Source organism: Spermophilus citellus (genome assembly GCF_964194105.1).
Source record: "Spermophilus citellus genome assembly, chromosome: 11".
Lineage (NCBI taxonomy): Eukaryota > Metazoa > Chordata > Mammalia > Rodentia > Sciuridae > Spermophilus > Spermophilus citellus.
Window position 1 is genome coordinate 62,207,218 of NC_138192.1, and position 14,074 is coordinate 62,221,291.

General features: G+C 37.4%; 1 protein-coding gene across 4 annotated transcripts in view; it reads right to left on the minus strand.

Annotated features, from left to right (window-relative positions):
- Positions 1-14,074, minus strand: part of ACVR1 (activin A receptor type 1) — a 124,872-nt gene that overhangs the window by 61,265 nt on the left and 49,533 nt on the right. Inside the window, exons 2-3 of one of the 4 annotated variants that reach the window (XM_081260879.1) lie at positions 9,810-9,975; positions 9,270-9,344 (exon numbers count right to left, since the gene is read on the minus strand). The gene's annotated coding sequence lies outside the window, so the exon portion shown is untranslated. Of the gene's footprint in view, positions 1-9,269; positions 9,345-9,687; positions 9,976-14,074 lie in introns of all 4 variants that reach the window. The other 3 variants (XM_081260881.1, XM_081260882.1, XM_081260880.1) reach the window with 3 other exon arrangements.

The following is a 14,074-nucleotide window of genomic DNA, read 5'->3' on the forward strand; positions in this document are numbered from 1 at the left end:
AATACAAATAGTTTCTTGGACAAGTCCTATAGAACAGAAAACGGGCCCCTAAATCAGTTCATCCTGTGGTTAGAGAAAATAATTACAGATTATTTTAGGAAAGAAAGGATTTTAACTGAAAAAGTTAGACTAGAAACATCCCAGCTGTGACAGATGGACCCAAGATATGATTTGGGAAAAAATGGGAAGAAAACAATTTAATCTGTAAAAAAAGAAAAGAGGATGGTACTAGGATGACGGAGTAAAGGTTTAGTTTAGGCAACCACATAAGAAACAAGGATCCCTAATAAATTTATTTCAATTGTACACAAAATTGACTTTGTTATACCTCGAGTAGTTACACAAAGGAAAACTCAGGCAAGCTCCTGAGAATCCAATGTTCCAACACAAGTTCCTGGGACCCCAACACTAGGTTTTACTTCAACATGCTCTTGCATGGAGACTGTGCCTCGTTTTCTACTTCACTCCCTGTATCCAGTAGCCATGGTTCTCCTGCTTCCTTTCAAACTAATAGAACTCATCACCTCCCAGCTGTTTTGTTATATTCTCCCCTGCAGCACAGGGACACCACTTTCTCTCCCTGCAGTTTGTCCTGGAACAATATATATATTTTTAACCTGTGGATATCAGTGGCCCTATTATTCCCTCCCATAAAATCTTCTAGATTTGTAACTCTGAGTCCATTTAAAATCCAGTTCCCCATTACTTTTCAGTTAAAGACCATCTCTGTCTCATTTCTAACTGTGCCTAACCTTAAATCTTTCCTTGAACCTGATAACATAGAGCTTCTATCCTCCCTATTACTGGATGGCCGGTGTTGCAGAACCTATCCTAGGACACAAGTGACCCAAGGCTAAGGCCAACAGTGTCAATCTGTAACAAGGTGCAGTGGAGGCAATAAGATGAAAGGGCTATCAGAGTCAGAGGGGTACAGCTCTGCTCTCCTCTCTCACTCTCTCAACGGAAGACAGTAGAGAACATTTCTGTGGAGCTGAGGAAAATAGCCATTTATACTCTGTCTGTCCAGAGCCTTCCCACCCACCCCCACTCCGCCCTCACACTCTAAGGCCATTCCTGGCTCAGACTTCCCACCCACCCCACCCATTGTACGTCCCTGCTGTATCTCCTTCACAGCACTGGGTGACATATGTCCTTCACTTACTTATTTTGAGTTTCCCCTCTCTCTCCTCCACACACCAAAATGTAAGCAGCGTGACACTAAAAACTACACAGCAACCTCCCCATGTCTAGCCCTCACCAGGTACTCAATATCCATTAAAGTACTTTAATTCTAACCTCTCAGTCTATGTTATACTTTGTATGGGTGAGAAAGCAAGGTCCAGTTTAAGTTTTTGTATAGCCTAGCAAGGAAATAACTGGGAAGGGGAGTGCAGGCAGGCCCATGACCTCAATTTAATATAGTAGCAACTGGGTATTTGAGATAAATTAAAAAGATATCATTTGTAACTTGGATTCCAGTTTTCAAGGGTGACATCCAAGAGAAGCAGCCAAACAAAAAGACGGCTGGCAGCCTCTGGTTACACCAGACAACTCCCTGGTGGACAATATCCCATTTGGAAAGAGCCGCTTGGATCTCTCCTTGCAGACACCAGCTGAGCTGCCCAGAGCCATCCCCAGTGACCTCTGAGACAGCTTGTGTAGCTTGAAAATATATCTCCTACAAGTCAAAAATTGACATATTATCTCCCCCCCCCCAGGCTTCTAACAGTTATTGACGCTATTTGGAAAGCTATGCTTCCATGCCTATTAATAACCTTCAGAAAGAATCCCAAGGAAGTGTCAAGAGAAAAAAAAATACGTGGCTGAGGGAAGCCAAAGACTCAATCAGAGGTTACAGTTAGCAATTAGTATATCTGAGGAAAAACAAAATGAAAGTTTTAATATCTTCTGTATTCGATTTTACCTTGTCAGGAGGCTGAAGACAAAATACTTAGCCAATGAATTCAAGGACTTCAAGTCAAGAACCCTGGTCTTTATTTATGGAAAAGGGATACTTTTGAAAAAGACACCTAACCTATTTAAATAAACCAGCACCACAATTAACTATCTGCACATCAATTATTTCAGAGATTTTTGTCCACAGGGCTGATATCATTAAGCCTTTTATAGTTATTTACACCTTTCTAAAGTTTCTCCAAGTGACACATTAAACAGCAACCAGCTCAACCTACTCTAAAGAATGGAATTGCTAATTAATCTTTTAAAAAGTCTTTTCTTAGTGGTCTTTCCCCCCACCCACCCAACTAGAATGTGATTAATGGAATTGTCTCACAATTTAGCTTGAAATATGCTTTTGCCAGTCGAGCAGCTAAAGCAGAATCAGATAATTGTGGTATGACTCAACAAACGCACAGCTGTTCATTTAAATATATCCATCAAAAGTATAAATACGATCATGAGAAAGAAAGGGAGCCATGTACCAGGGTCAGTGCACAAGTTGAACGGGTTAGCATCCAAGTAACCACAACAGAAAACAAGGAAGAGATGGGGCAGGAGACGGGAAGAGGTTTAGATGGATACTGTATGGGGAAAAAACAAAAAAAAAGATGTGACCCACCGGAAATACTCGCTGACCTAAATACAGCAACAATGCCAAGAGAAAAACTAATTGCACTGTATTAAATGAGGAGAAAGAAATAAATTTTTAAAAATAGACAATGGTCCCCAAGTAGCGAGGTATAAAGCCTACAGGGTAGAAATCAATGAATCTTGTTTATAAAAACAAAGACCCCCACCCCACACAAAGCAGAGGAAGACAAGAACAGGATTCTTACCTCCCTCCTAGTACACACATGGCCTTGATACACTATGATTATGAAACCATCATGGAAATGTGGGATTACCTCTAACAGATCCATAGTACAGATGGTACCCAAGTTAATACTTTCAACTATATGCTGATAAGAATGTGATGCACATACTTGGAGTGTTGAACTTTTCTGGACTAGCGATGTACCCAACTCTCCTCTCTGGATGCACAGAGCAGCAGCAAGCTGCCACTCCCATCAGCCCTGCAATCTCGAGGACAAAACACCGAAGGGCTACAGTGGACTATGGTGCTCAGCTGTGATGTTGGTTGGGTTAGGCACATTACATGCATTTTCAAAGTGCATTATTATCAATTTATAGTGGATTTCGTGGGACATAACCTCATGGTAAGTTGGGGAACATATGCACATAACTTAATAATGGGCAACCTCTTTTGTAGATCTTGCACATTAAGGACAGTCGTTTGCATGGGGCAAGGAAATTAAGAAAAAAAAACTAAGAACACTGGGGTGGGGGGCTCTTTCCAGCACTGCAGACCCCATTCCTTTCCCCTTCCTTAGGCATGGGTCATAAGGCCCAGAAAGAATCTGAGAAGCAGAGGCACAAAGATCTTGATCCTTTCCAAATACGTTATTCAAAATGCTAATAAATGAAAAAGGATCTAATTTATTACGATGATTTCTAACTTTTCTCTCAACCAACAAAGCCTCCTTCCAAAAGAAAAAATAAAACAATTGCCGCGGCAGTGGAGGAATGGAAGCCCATGTGTAGCCTGACTACTCAGCCATCCTGCACTGAGAGCCATTCCTATTCTCTCCACTTACAAGCAACCTCTCTTGTATTATCACAAGTGTCAATAAAATTCAATAATTACCACCTGAGGGGTAACTGGGTAAGGCCCAAGTCCTCTCCTATCTATCTGCTTCATAAAGAGCCATCTACACTGGTTGCCCCCATCACCCTTGTTAGGCCTCAGTCCACAGTGTTCTGCTCAGTCAACTTGCTGCAACAACCCCTCGATAAGGCAGGGACTCTTCTCAGTCCATCCATTGTCTTGTCAGATTCACAGAAAAACTTCCATAACACACAGATTACCCACTCCCAAGAAGCAATGATCTGTGATGAGGCCCAGGAACCCCCCACCCTCCAGCAATTCAGGTGATGATGAGAATGACGAAGGGTCTCACTTGTGCATGATGCAGGATGGAGTCATGGATAACTCCTGTCTTCCCTTGAACTCTTCCCTAGCTGAGGACCACGGGCCCCACTCTCCAGTGTCTTTAAGGCTTTGTTATGTCTAAGGTTCTCTGGATGTGGATTCCTCTTCCGCCATACATCCTTAAATCATGGTTTCTCTCAGGGTCCCACACCTCAGTCTCCTCTTCTTCTTAACTCAAGGTGCTATTCATGTTCTTAGATTCAAGTTCCACTGTAGACAACCAGGCTCAACCATTAAGTTGAAAATGGAATCACCCCCAGATCTTTCCTTCCTTATTACCTTCTTCCCCATGTATTCTTGTCTTTTTACCACTTATAAAAATAAACGTTTAAAATTTTTATTATAGATATTTCAAGTTACATGGAAATAGAAAATATGATCAATGCCAGTTTTTCACATCTAGTTTCAAAAAACAAAACAAAATAATAAGCTGACCCCAGTTCCAAAAGAATTCAATTTTATATCTTCTATTCTGCCTGTTTTTTTCCCCTGAAGTATTTTAACCATAATCCCAATGTCATATCATGTTTCCCACAAATTCTCTAATAGGTAAGTACTGCTTCTAAACATAAATGCAAACCCAACATCTCACGTAACAAAGTTAAAATTATTCTTCCTCCAAATATCACATACCAGCTAATCAGTATTTACATCTGGTGAATTTCCAACTATAAAAACCTCCCCCAAGGAAAGAAGATTGGGATAGTATAAAAAGATAAAACCATTCAGATCCACTTTCAGGTCTCATAAGTAGTATCTCAGTACTGTGACATCTTTGAGAATACTGTGCATACAATGTGGGTGAAAGTAAATGAGTAACTGGGGTCTTTTCTTTTATTCTTTTTGGTAGTAGTGGGGAGTTTGAACCCTGGGGCCATGAGCACACACATGCATGTCAAACACTCAACCACTAAGTTACATTCACAGGTCCTTCTAATTTTTTGTTCTGAGACAGGATCATGCTAAGTTGACTAGGCTCGTCTTGAAATTGTGATCCTCCTGTTTCACCCTCTAGAATCACTGGGATTAAAGGCATGCACTACCATGCCTGGTCATTCCCTATTATTTTTGAGAACCAGAATTCCCTAGGTGGAATAAAGGAGATATAGATGCAACACAGAAAAGATTAAGTAAAAACCTTTTAATCTGAATTTGAAGTATCAGCATTAAGTAATTTCTATACACACTTCATTATTGAACTTCAAAATATTGACCCATCTAGTAGCAGTGAGCACCCCTGGTACCTACACTTTGATGTTAAAATGCCATTTTCCACTTAAATTAGGATAACAAGTTGAATTGAATCATGAGGATATAATCATCAAAAACCACCCAATAATAAACAAAGTCAAATGTCTGAGTCCTTCAACAAACTGGGAGAAACAGAGAACTGGTGAGAGAAACCTGATAAGAAATTTTTAAAAAATGTGCAAAAATAAATTATAATGCTAAATGTGAACACCTGGGTGATAAAACTATAAAGAAAGGCAAGAAAGCAATTACTGTAGAGAATATACTACTTCATGAACTGTATAGAGGTCACACAAAAATTTCACTTTAATAATAATTAATGTTGCTGCTTGAGTAAATTTGTTTTATTTTTCAATTAAAAGTCAAAGACAAAAGCTAAATATGTGCTGTAACACAGAGAGACTGAGAAAGCAATAAGTACTGTGTGTCATATACAGCATGTACAAAACTTTGCCCCGATTTGTATGTTCCAGTTTATGCAATAAACTTCTGAAATATTAACCCTTCCTTATCTTTAAACTAAGGAAAATTGTTTTTCAAATTCCAAGTTGGTTTTTAATAGAAGAGAGAAATAAATGTTGGTTTCCTAGTCAGAATCAAAAACCATGTATTTAACATAACATCAATAAGTTGTTCCTTCCTTCTCATCTATTTCAATTATATAAGTCTCATTGATCAGAGGAGACAAAAAAAAGAGTCTCAATAAGTGTTTCCCCAAATAATTACACAACACTAACACCAAATAAGAAAAACTAACATCTTAAAGGTTTGAACCCTCTCCAACAAAGTTTATCTATACAAAATCCCAATAACAGGTTTTATTCTTGGAAGAAGGGAGTGGACTACAATAGAAACTTTTCTCAAAGAAAAGTTGGAACTACTGGTTAAAACTGTAAGACTGGGTAACACCAGTACTGAGAGCCATGGGACAGCAGTGTTGGAGACCCAAGGGCAAGACAGGGGAACTAATAGTGACAGAGCAGCAGAAGGGCATTGGAATGCTAACCAATATGGCAGAGATTGCTAATTTTCTACTAAAATTCTTTCTTCCCTTCTTTCTGGATATCCAGTGACCACCAGAGACAGCAATTCCCTGCCTCTTTTGCAGCTAGATTGCACCGACTGTAAGTTCTCACTAACATAAGCTTCAATGATGCCTGTAACTTCTCATCACTTATCCCAGATAAGAGCATGAAGATAACCAGAGTGAGCGATTACTAAACCAACAGGACAGAAGGAACCTGAATCTCAGGATGACCAATAGATATGGACTGTCCTGATAATCTGTTTTGCTCAGACTAGAATTATTAAATGAGGAAAAAATATAGACTTCTGTGTTCTTTGAACCACAACATATTTCAGTCCCTAGGTTACAGCAACTTAGCTTTATTGTAATTAAAAGGGCACCTCGGAAAATATTAGGTTGGATCACACCTAACATTCCAGATAGATCAAAGACTTAAATCTGACAAAAGAACCACATCACATGACCAGGAACCAGGAGATAGGTTCTTAAGTCTATAACTGGACAAGGTCTTTGAACTGTGATACAAAAGTCTGAAACCACAAAAAGACTGATTATATATTTACTTCTACAAATCTATTTGTTCATCTTTTATTGAATATCTCCTCCAACAGGATGGAAGTTTCAAGGAGCAAGAGCTAGGGTCTGTTTTCTTACTATATAGTCAGGTGCCTAGAACAAGTTCCTAACACACACACACACACAAAAAGAAAGGCATTTAATAAATACTTGTTGAGTGAATAAATTGGCAAATTTAACTATTTAAGATGTTTAATAGTCAGCACATCAAAATTATTTGCCTTTATACAAATGACCACCTGGGGAAAAATATAAATAGTTCAAATCACAAGGAGAAAAAAGGAAGCTATAAGCTGATAATAAAAAGCAATATTTTCATAAGAAGTCAATATTCTGATAATAAAAATCAAAAACTATTATAGTTTGGATATGTGGTACCCCAAAAAAACTCATGTGTGAGACAATACAAGAAAGTTTAGAAGTGAAATGATAGGATTATGAAAGGTTTGAACTGATCCATACATTAATCCACTTGAATGGATTAACTGGTTAGTAGGTAGGCAGGTAGGGCCTTGTGGCTGGAGTAGGTAGGTCACTGGGGGTATGACTTTGAGGTATATATTTTGTACCTGGTAAGTGGAGCTCTTTTTGCTTCCAGAGTGTCATGTTCTGAGCTGCCTTCCTCCACCATGCCCTTCTGCCATGATGTTCTGCCTCACCTTAGTCACAGAGCAATGGAGTCAGCCATCTATTATCTGAAACCATGAGCCCTAAATAAAGTTTTCCTCCTGTAAAAGTGTTCCTGACAGGTCTTAAGGCCATGGTGGCAAAAAAAAAAAAAAAAAAAAAAAAAAAAAAACACCTCACTAAAACAATAACCCAATGGGAAAACAGACAAAGACATAAGAATAAAAGGTACAAATCTAGAAATACAATGTCTTTTAAACTTACAAAAAGATACTCAACGTCAATCAAAATAAGAAAAATGGAAATAAAAGCTACACTAAACTGACCTTTTAAACCCAGTAATTTGGCCAAAAAAAAAAAAAAAAAAAACTATCAGTTTAGTAATCATACTGTGATTGGCAAAGATATGAAGAAGTGACATTCTCATCCATTTCTGGTGAAATCTTAAACTTTCAAGCTGTATGAACAAGCAAAATGGCAATAAATTTCTACCAAAATTAAAATGTATGTACCCTTTGACCCTGCAATTCTACTAGAAATGGATCCTACAGAGTCCATTTGACTCGTGTTTGAAATGATGTATATAAGAAGTTATTTTCTATAGCCCTGTTCATGATAATAAATACTGGAAATGATCTATAGGTCAATCAATATGGAACTGGTTAAATAAATTATAGCATGTCTTTACAGGAGAACATCTGGCATTCACTGAAAATGAATGTGGCTTTAATAGGGAAGAATTTCCAAAAAAAATATTATTCCAATGCAAAAAAAAAGATGCAAAACTTTATATATTCTTAATCTGTGTAAAAAGAATGAGTAACTTATAGTAGGATATATATTTATATATTATACATGGTCTGAAATCTCTGAAAGAAAATTATAACAACAGTTTCCCAGGGTAACTGGGTATTTAGGGAAAAGAGAGACTTACTTTTTACTGCACACTCTTGTGTCTTTTAAATTTTGTCTACACTGATTACATTACTTTTCTAAAAATAAACACTTTACACAATAACAAAAATACAAATATTCATTGCCACTATTAGATATCTGAAAGCTTCTCTAGTGATTCTCACTGTTAGTCACATTAGGAAACAACTGAGCTAAATAAATTTAACCTTGTTTCATAATTAAGAATCACAGGGTTAGCAATTAACTACAGCCTCATCTTTTCTTCCTTCCCCTCAAATAAACAAATATACAAAATACAGTCAATCTCTTAATGCCATCCCGTTACTCATGACTTCCTCTTAAAACTAATCCAACCTCACACCAGCTTACATGGGCAGGAAAGTACTTCAAAATGCTCAAAGGATGGTAGCCAGAACTAACAACTATGCTTCTATATCAACACAGCCTCTAGAAAATGAAAATTTGACACAACTGATATATCAGCAACAGCCTAAAGCAGCGCATCATCTGCCATAGAAAATATAAACTCATGTGGTTAATGACTCCAAGTCCAGTGTCAACACTGGTTTGTTCCCTAATGTGAAAGGCCTCCCCTCCCCCACCTCCTTTAAGTTATAGGCTAGAACATTAGTTATTATTATTATCACAGCCAGGTAAGGAATACTAAATAGGCATTACTTACACTGAAATTGAATTCTGCTTAAAAGGAAAAAAGTCCACAGTATATCAAATGGAAAAGTATGGTGTAAAACAAAATGTGTAATCATATTTCATCAATTTTTAAACATAACTAATAAATAAATTTTACTTATATGTTAAAAAATGTCTACATAAAAAGGTTCACCTAGGCACAGTTGTACACACCTGTAATCCCAGTGTACCAGGACGAAGGAGGATGTCAAGTTCAAGGTCAGCCTGGGCAAATTAGTAAGACCCTGTCTAAAAATAAATAAATAAATAAGGGCTGGGGATGAAGCTTAGTATAGAGTGCTCCTAAGTTCAAACCCCATTACCAGAGAGAGAGAAATAAGGGTTAGAACAAAAAAGTAAATATTGTGGCCTTATATGGTGAAAAGAATGGCAGAAACATTTTTATATGTAGGAGAAATGTTGGGGTTATTTGAACAACGTAGCCAAAGTTAAAGACCAACGGTGCAGATCCATCACCCCAAAAGCTTACCATCCAGACAATGTAAGAACAAAAACTAGTAGGCTGACTCTAATTTTCTAACATTGGATTCATATAAAGCAACAAAATAATCATCTATGGCAAAGAAATTACCCTGTAAATCTGATCTCTGCCAAAGAGCATTAAAAGAGGTGATCTGTTGAAATGATTGTATAGCCGGCTCTGGCTCTGGCTGCGCTGCTTGGAGAGGTCCGAGGAAAAGCTGACTCAGCTACCTTAAAGCTGGCTCCTGGTCACATCTGCCCACAGTCCTTCAAGCAGAGCACCCTCCTTTAGAGCTTCACTGGCCGTGTTCCCTGGGAGGTGCTCCTGGAGTCCTCTGGAGTTAGGAGCTCTCCAGCAGTCTCCCTATGGCAATGCGATGCTCAGGAACGCTCAGGGCTGCAGAGGGAAAGAAAGAAAATTTTGTAGATGAGCAGAAGAAAATTCTGTAGTTGTGAATGTGCTGGCTAAAGAAAAGTACACAACTTGACAAGTTTTTCAACTGGAATCACAAAACAAAAGCTGACTTACAAATGAAATATGAATGGAAAAGTTTGAGAACATGGATATGCAGTGTGTTGATGTCAAGCATTTTTAGAAATGACACAAACCCAGTTAAGAAGTTAGTAAATTTCAAAATCAAGTTCCTTCGAAGTCCCTATGTCACGTGCTCAAGACCATTACAGAAAAGGAAAAAAAAATCAAACAAAAACAATGACAATGTATACTAATTATTATGTGCACTTGTCTGAGTCAATCAAAATAAGAAAAATGGAAATAAAAGCTACAAAGGACAGAATGAAAAGAAGTTGTCTTCACTTTCCAGACCCCTAGTCCTCCCTGGAGACACTGGTAAACCAAAGTCACCAATTTCTTGAGAAACTTGGAAATATCTGGTTTTGTTCCATTTCAAGCAACATTCTCAGTAGTCGCTATCTAGTTCAAAGACTTGTAAAACAATGGTGTGGAAGGAGCTCAGAGTGGAAGGGAAGAGGTCCTCCAGATAACTAACCAAAAACAAAAAGCCACCCAGGCTCCCTCTTCCTTTAGAAAGACTTGAAAAACATCACCATTTGCCAAAGGAAGAGGAAATTTTTATTAAACCCAAACTTTCCTATTTAAATCCTTAAAAAACACAAAGTGCTGAATACCCTAACTTGTTTTGGAAAACATCACCTTTTTCTTTCTTTTTTTTAACCTCAATGAACATTTTTTGCCAAGAAACTTTTTCATGGAAATAAATCTAAGCAGAAGGCAAACCCAAAATACAGCATCTCTAAGTAATTATGTGGAAAAGAAAATATTCCCAGTCACCCTGGAATTCAAGGGAAAAGTTTTGTAGATAGTATCAAAACATCCCTTGCTTCACCTTAAACTGAGACTCTCCATCTATTGGGAAAAAAAAAAAAATCTAGACACGTAAAAGACACAATAAAAAGAATACACAATAAAAAGGCCTCTTCGCAGAGAGGTCAACCAGAAATGTGCCATTTTCATCCATCATTTAGCAAAGGTAAAGAGTAAAACTCCATTCCTAAAGTGGACGTCCTTACAAACTCTTCTGCTGAGCAGCACCCACAAACCCTTGAGTTTCCAAACAAACTGTTGAAATACTGGTATTTTTCAAGATCATGGGGCCAGGGAAACTTGGTAGATTTCCCACCAAGGGTGGTTTCCTCTTGGCCAACAACTAGCTTTGTTTTAGGAGTAGGCCATTGTCACTAGCTCTCCTGCCTAGGGTCAACTATGTGTAAAGTCACACACACACACTTTATCACTGGGAGATTTAGAGAAGCAAAAAAATTTTTTAAACACTAGTGTATATTTTTCTGATTTTTTCAGATTCTCTGCTTAAAAAAAAAAAAAAAGAGAGAATGACTACACCCCCCACCCCACCGACTGCTAGGGATTAAGCCCAAGGCCTTGAGCATGCTAGGCCAATGTGCACCACTGAGCTGCACCCCCCTTTTTAATTTTACCCCAGCCTCATCTTCACTGCACAGAATTCCTTCCCATCCTTCAAGACAGTGTTCCAGTTCTCCTGCCTCTGTTTAGCCTTCTTCAAACATATTTTCCAGATCTTTCTCATTCTGATTTTCTGGTATTCATATTCTATGTGACTCAACCTGACACTCAGTTCTCTGCCATGAACTAGGTTTATCTCAAAATCAATTTGAAGCTAGGTGAAGATTATGTATTATTCTTCTGTTCATTCCTCCTTCATAGTACCTAGCAGAGAGTTGGTATTCAAGAGTTATTGTATAAAAATCAAATCTGAAAACTAAATATAATTTAGTTTTGTTTTAATTTTTTATTCTTTTTACTTATACATGACAGTAGAATGTATTTTGACATATCATACATACATGGAGTACAATTTCCCAATTTGTGGTTCTACATGATTTAGTGTTACACTGGTTGTGTATTCATGTATGAACACAGGAAAGTTACAACTGCTTCATTCTACTCTCTTTCCCATTCCCATCCTCCTCCCTTGCCCCCACTCCCCCGTATTCAACCTGGTGTGCCTCCACTCCCCCCCCCCTCACACACACACACATTTTGTGAGCAGGCATCTGCATATCAGAAAGAACATTTTGCCTTTGGTTTTTCTAGAACTGGCTTATATCACTTAACAAGATAGTCTCCAATACCATCCAGTTACTGGAAAATGCCATAATTTCATTCTTCTTTGTGGCTGAGTAATATTTCATTGTGCATATGTACCACATTTTCTTTATCCATTCATCTGTTGAAGAACAACTAAGTTGGTTCCATAGCTTAGCTATTGTGAACTGAGCTGCTATGATGGGATTGCATCATTGTAATATGCTGATTTTAAGTCTTTGGGATAAAAACCTAGAAGTGGGATAACTGGGTCAAATGGTGGTTACATTCCAAGTTTTCTGAGGAGCCTCCATATTGATTTAAAGAGTGGTTGCACCAATTTGTAGTCTCACCAGCAATATATGAATATACATTTTCCTCCACACCCTAACTAGCATTGATTGTTACTTGTATTCTTGATAATTGCCATTCCAACTAGAATGAGATGAAATCTCAGTGTAATTTTAATTTGCATTTCTCTAATTGCTAGAGATATTAAATATTCTTTCATATATTTGTTGACCATTCATATTTTTTATTCTGTGACGTGTCTGTTCAATTCCTTTGCCCACTTATTGATTGAGTTATTTGGTTTTTTTCCTGTTAAGTTTTTTTTATATATCCTAGATATATAATATCCTGGAAATTAATGCTCTATGTGAGTGAGGTACATATAGTAAAAATCTTCTGCTATTCTATAGTTTCTCTATTCACATTCTTGGTTGCTTTCTTTGCTGTGAAAAAGCTTTTCATTTTGATACCATCCCATTTGATGATTTTTTATTTTACTTCTTATGCTTTAAGAGTCTTATTTAAGAATTTGATTCCTAAGCCAACAAGATGGAGATTTGGGCCAACTTTTTCTTCTAGTAGGTGTTGGGTCTCTGGTCTAATGCCTACGTCTCTGATCCACTTTGAGTTGAGTTTTGTGCAGGGTGAGACATAAAAGTATAATCTCACTTTGTTACATATTGATTTCCAGTTTTCCCAGCACCATTTGTTGAAAAGAGTGTCTTTTCTCCAATGTATGTTAATGGTGCCTTTTCTAGTATGAAAACAGAGAAAAAAACGTGTGATACTTGTCTTTCAGAGTCTGGCCTATTTCACTCAATATCATGCTCTGCAGTTCCATCCATTTTCTTTCAAATGACATATTTTTGTTCTTTAGGGTTTGTGGGTTTGTCTCTGTGTCTTCTACTCTGTACCACTAGTCTTGTCTGTATGGTGCCAATATCATGTCTTTTTTGTTACTACAGCTCTGCAGTATAATTTAAGGTCTGGTATTATGATGCCTCCTCCTTCATTTTTCTCACTGAGGATTGCTTTGGCTATTCTGGGCCTCTTACTTTCCAAATGAATTTCATGACTGCTTTTTCTATTTCTATGAAGAACATCATTGGAACCTTAAGAGGAACTGCATTAAATCTGTATAGCACTTTTGATAGTATGGCCATTTTGACAATATTAATTCTGCCTGTCCAAGAACAAGGGAGATCTTTCCATCTTCTAAGGTATTCTTCAATTTCTTTCTTTAGAGTTTTATATTTTTCAGTATAGAGGTCTTTCACCTCTTTTAACATTTGTTTTAAAATGTATTAAGACCTCAACTAACCCATGGATAAATATCAAAACTGGTGATGTATTACATGAAAGAAAGTAAAATAAGAGCTGAAATACTGAATGAATTCTGAATACTTATACTCTCCAAATAGTCTACTTAGGACCCATGTCCCTACAAATACCTTTGAAGTCAATCAGCAAGTTTGGCAGACCTCATAGGTAGTAGAAAGCAATTATGTTCAAAATCCCAAGAGCAGTTTAAAAAATGAAAACAAAATAATTTTCAAAACTCATGCACTAATTAAAATCAGTACTATAAGATACATATCTA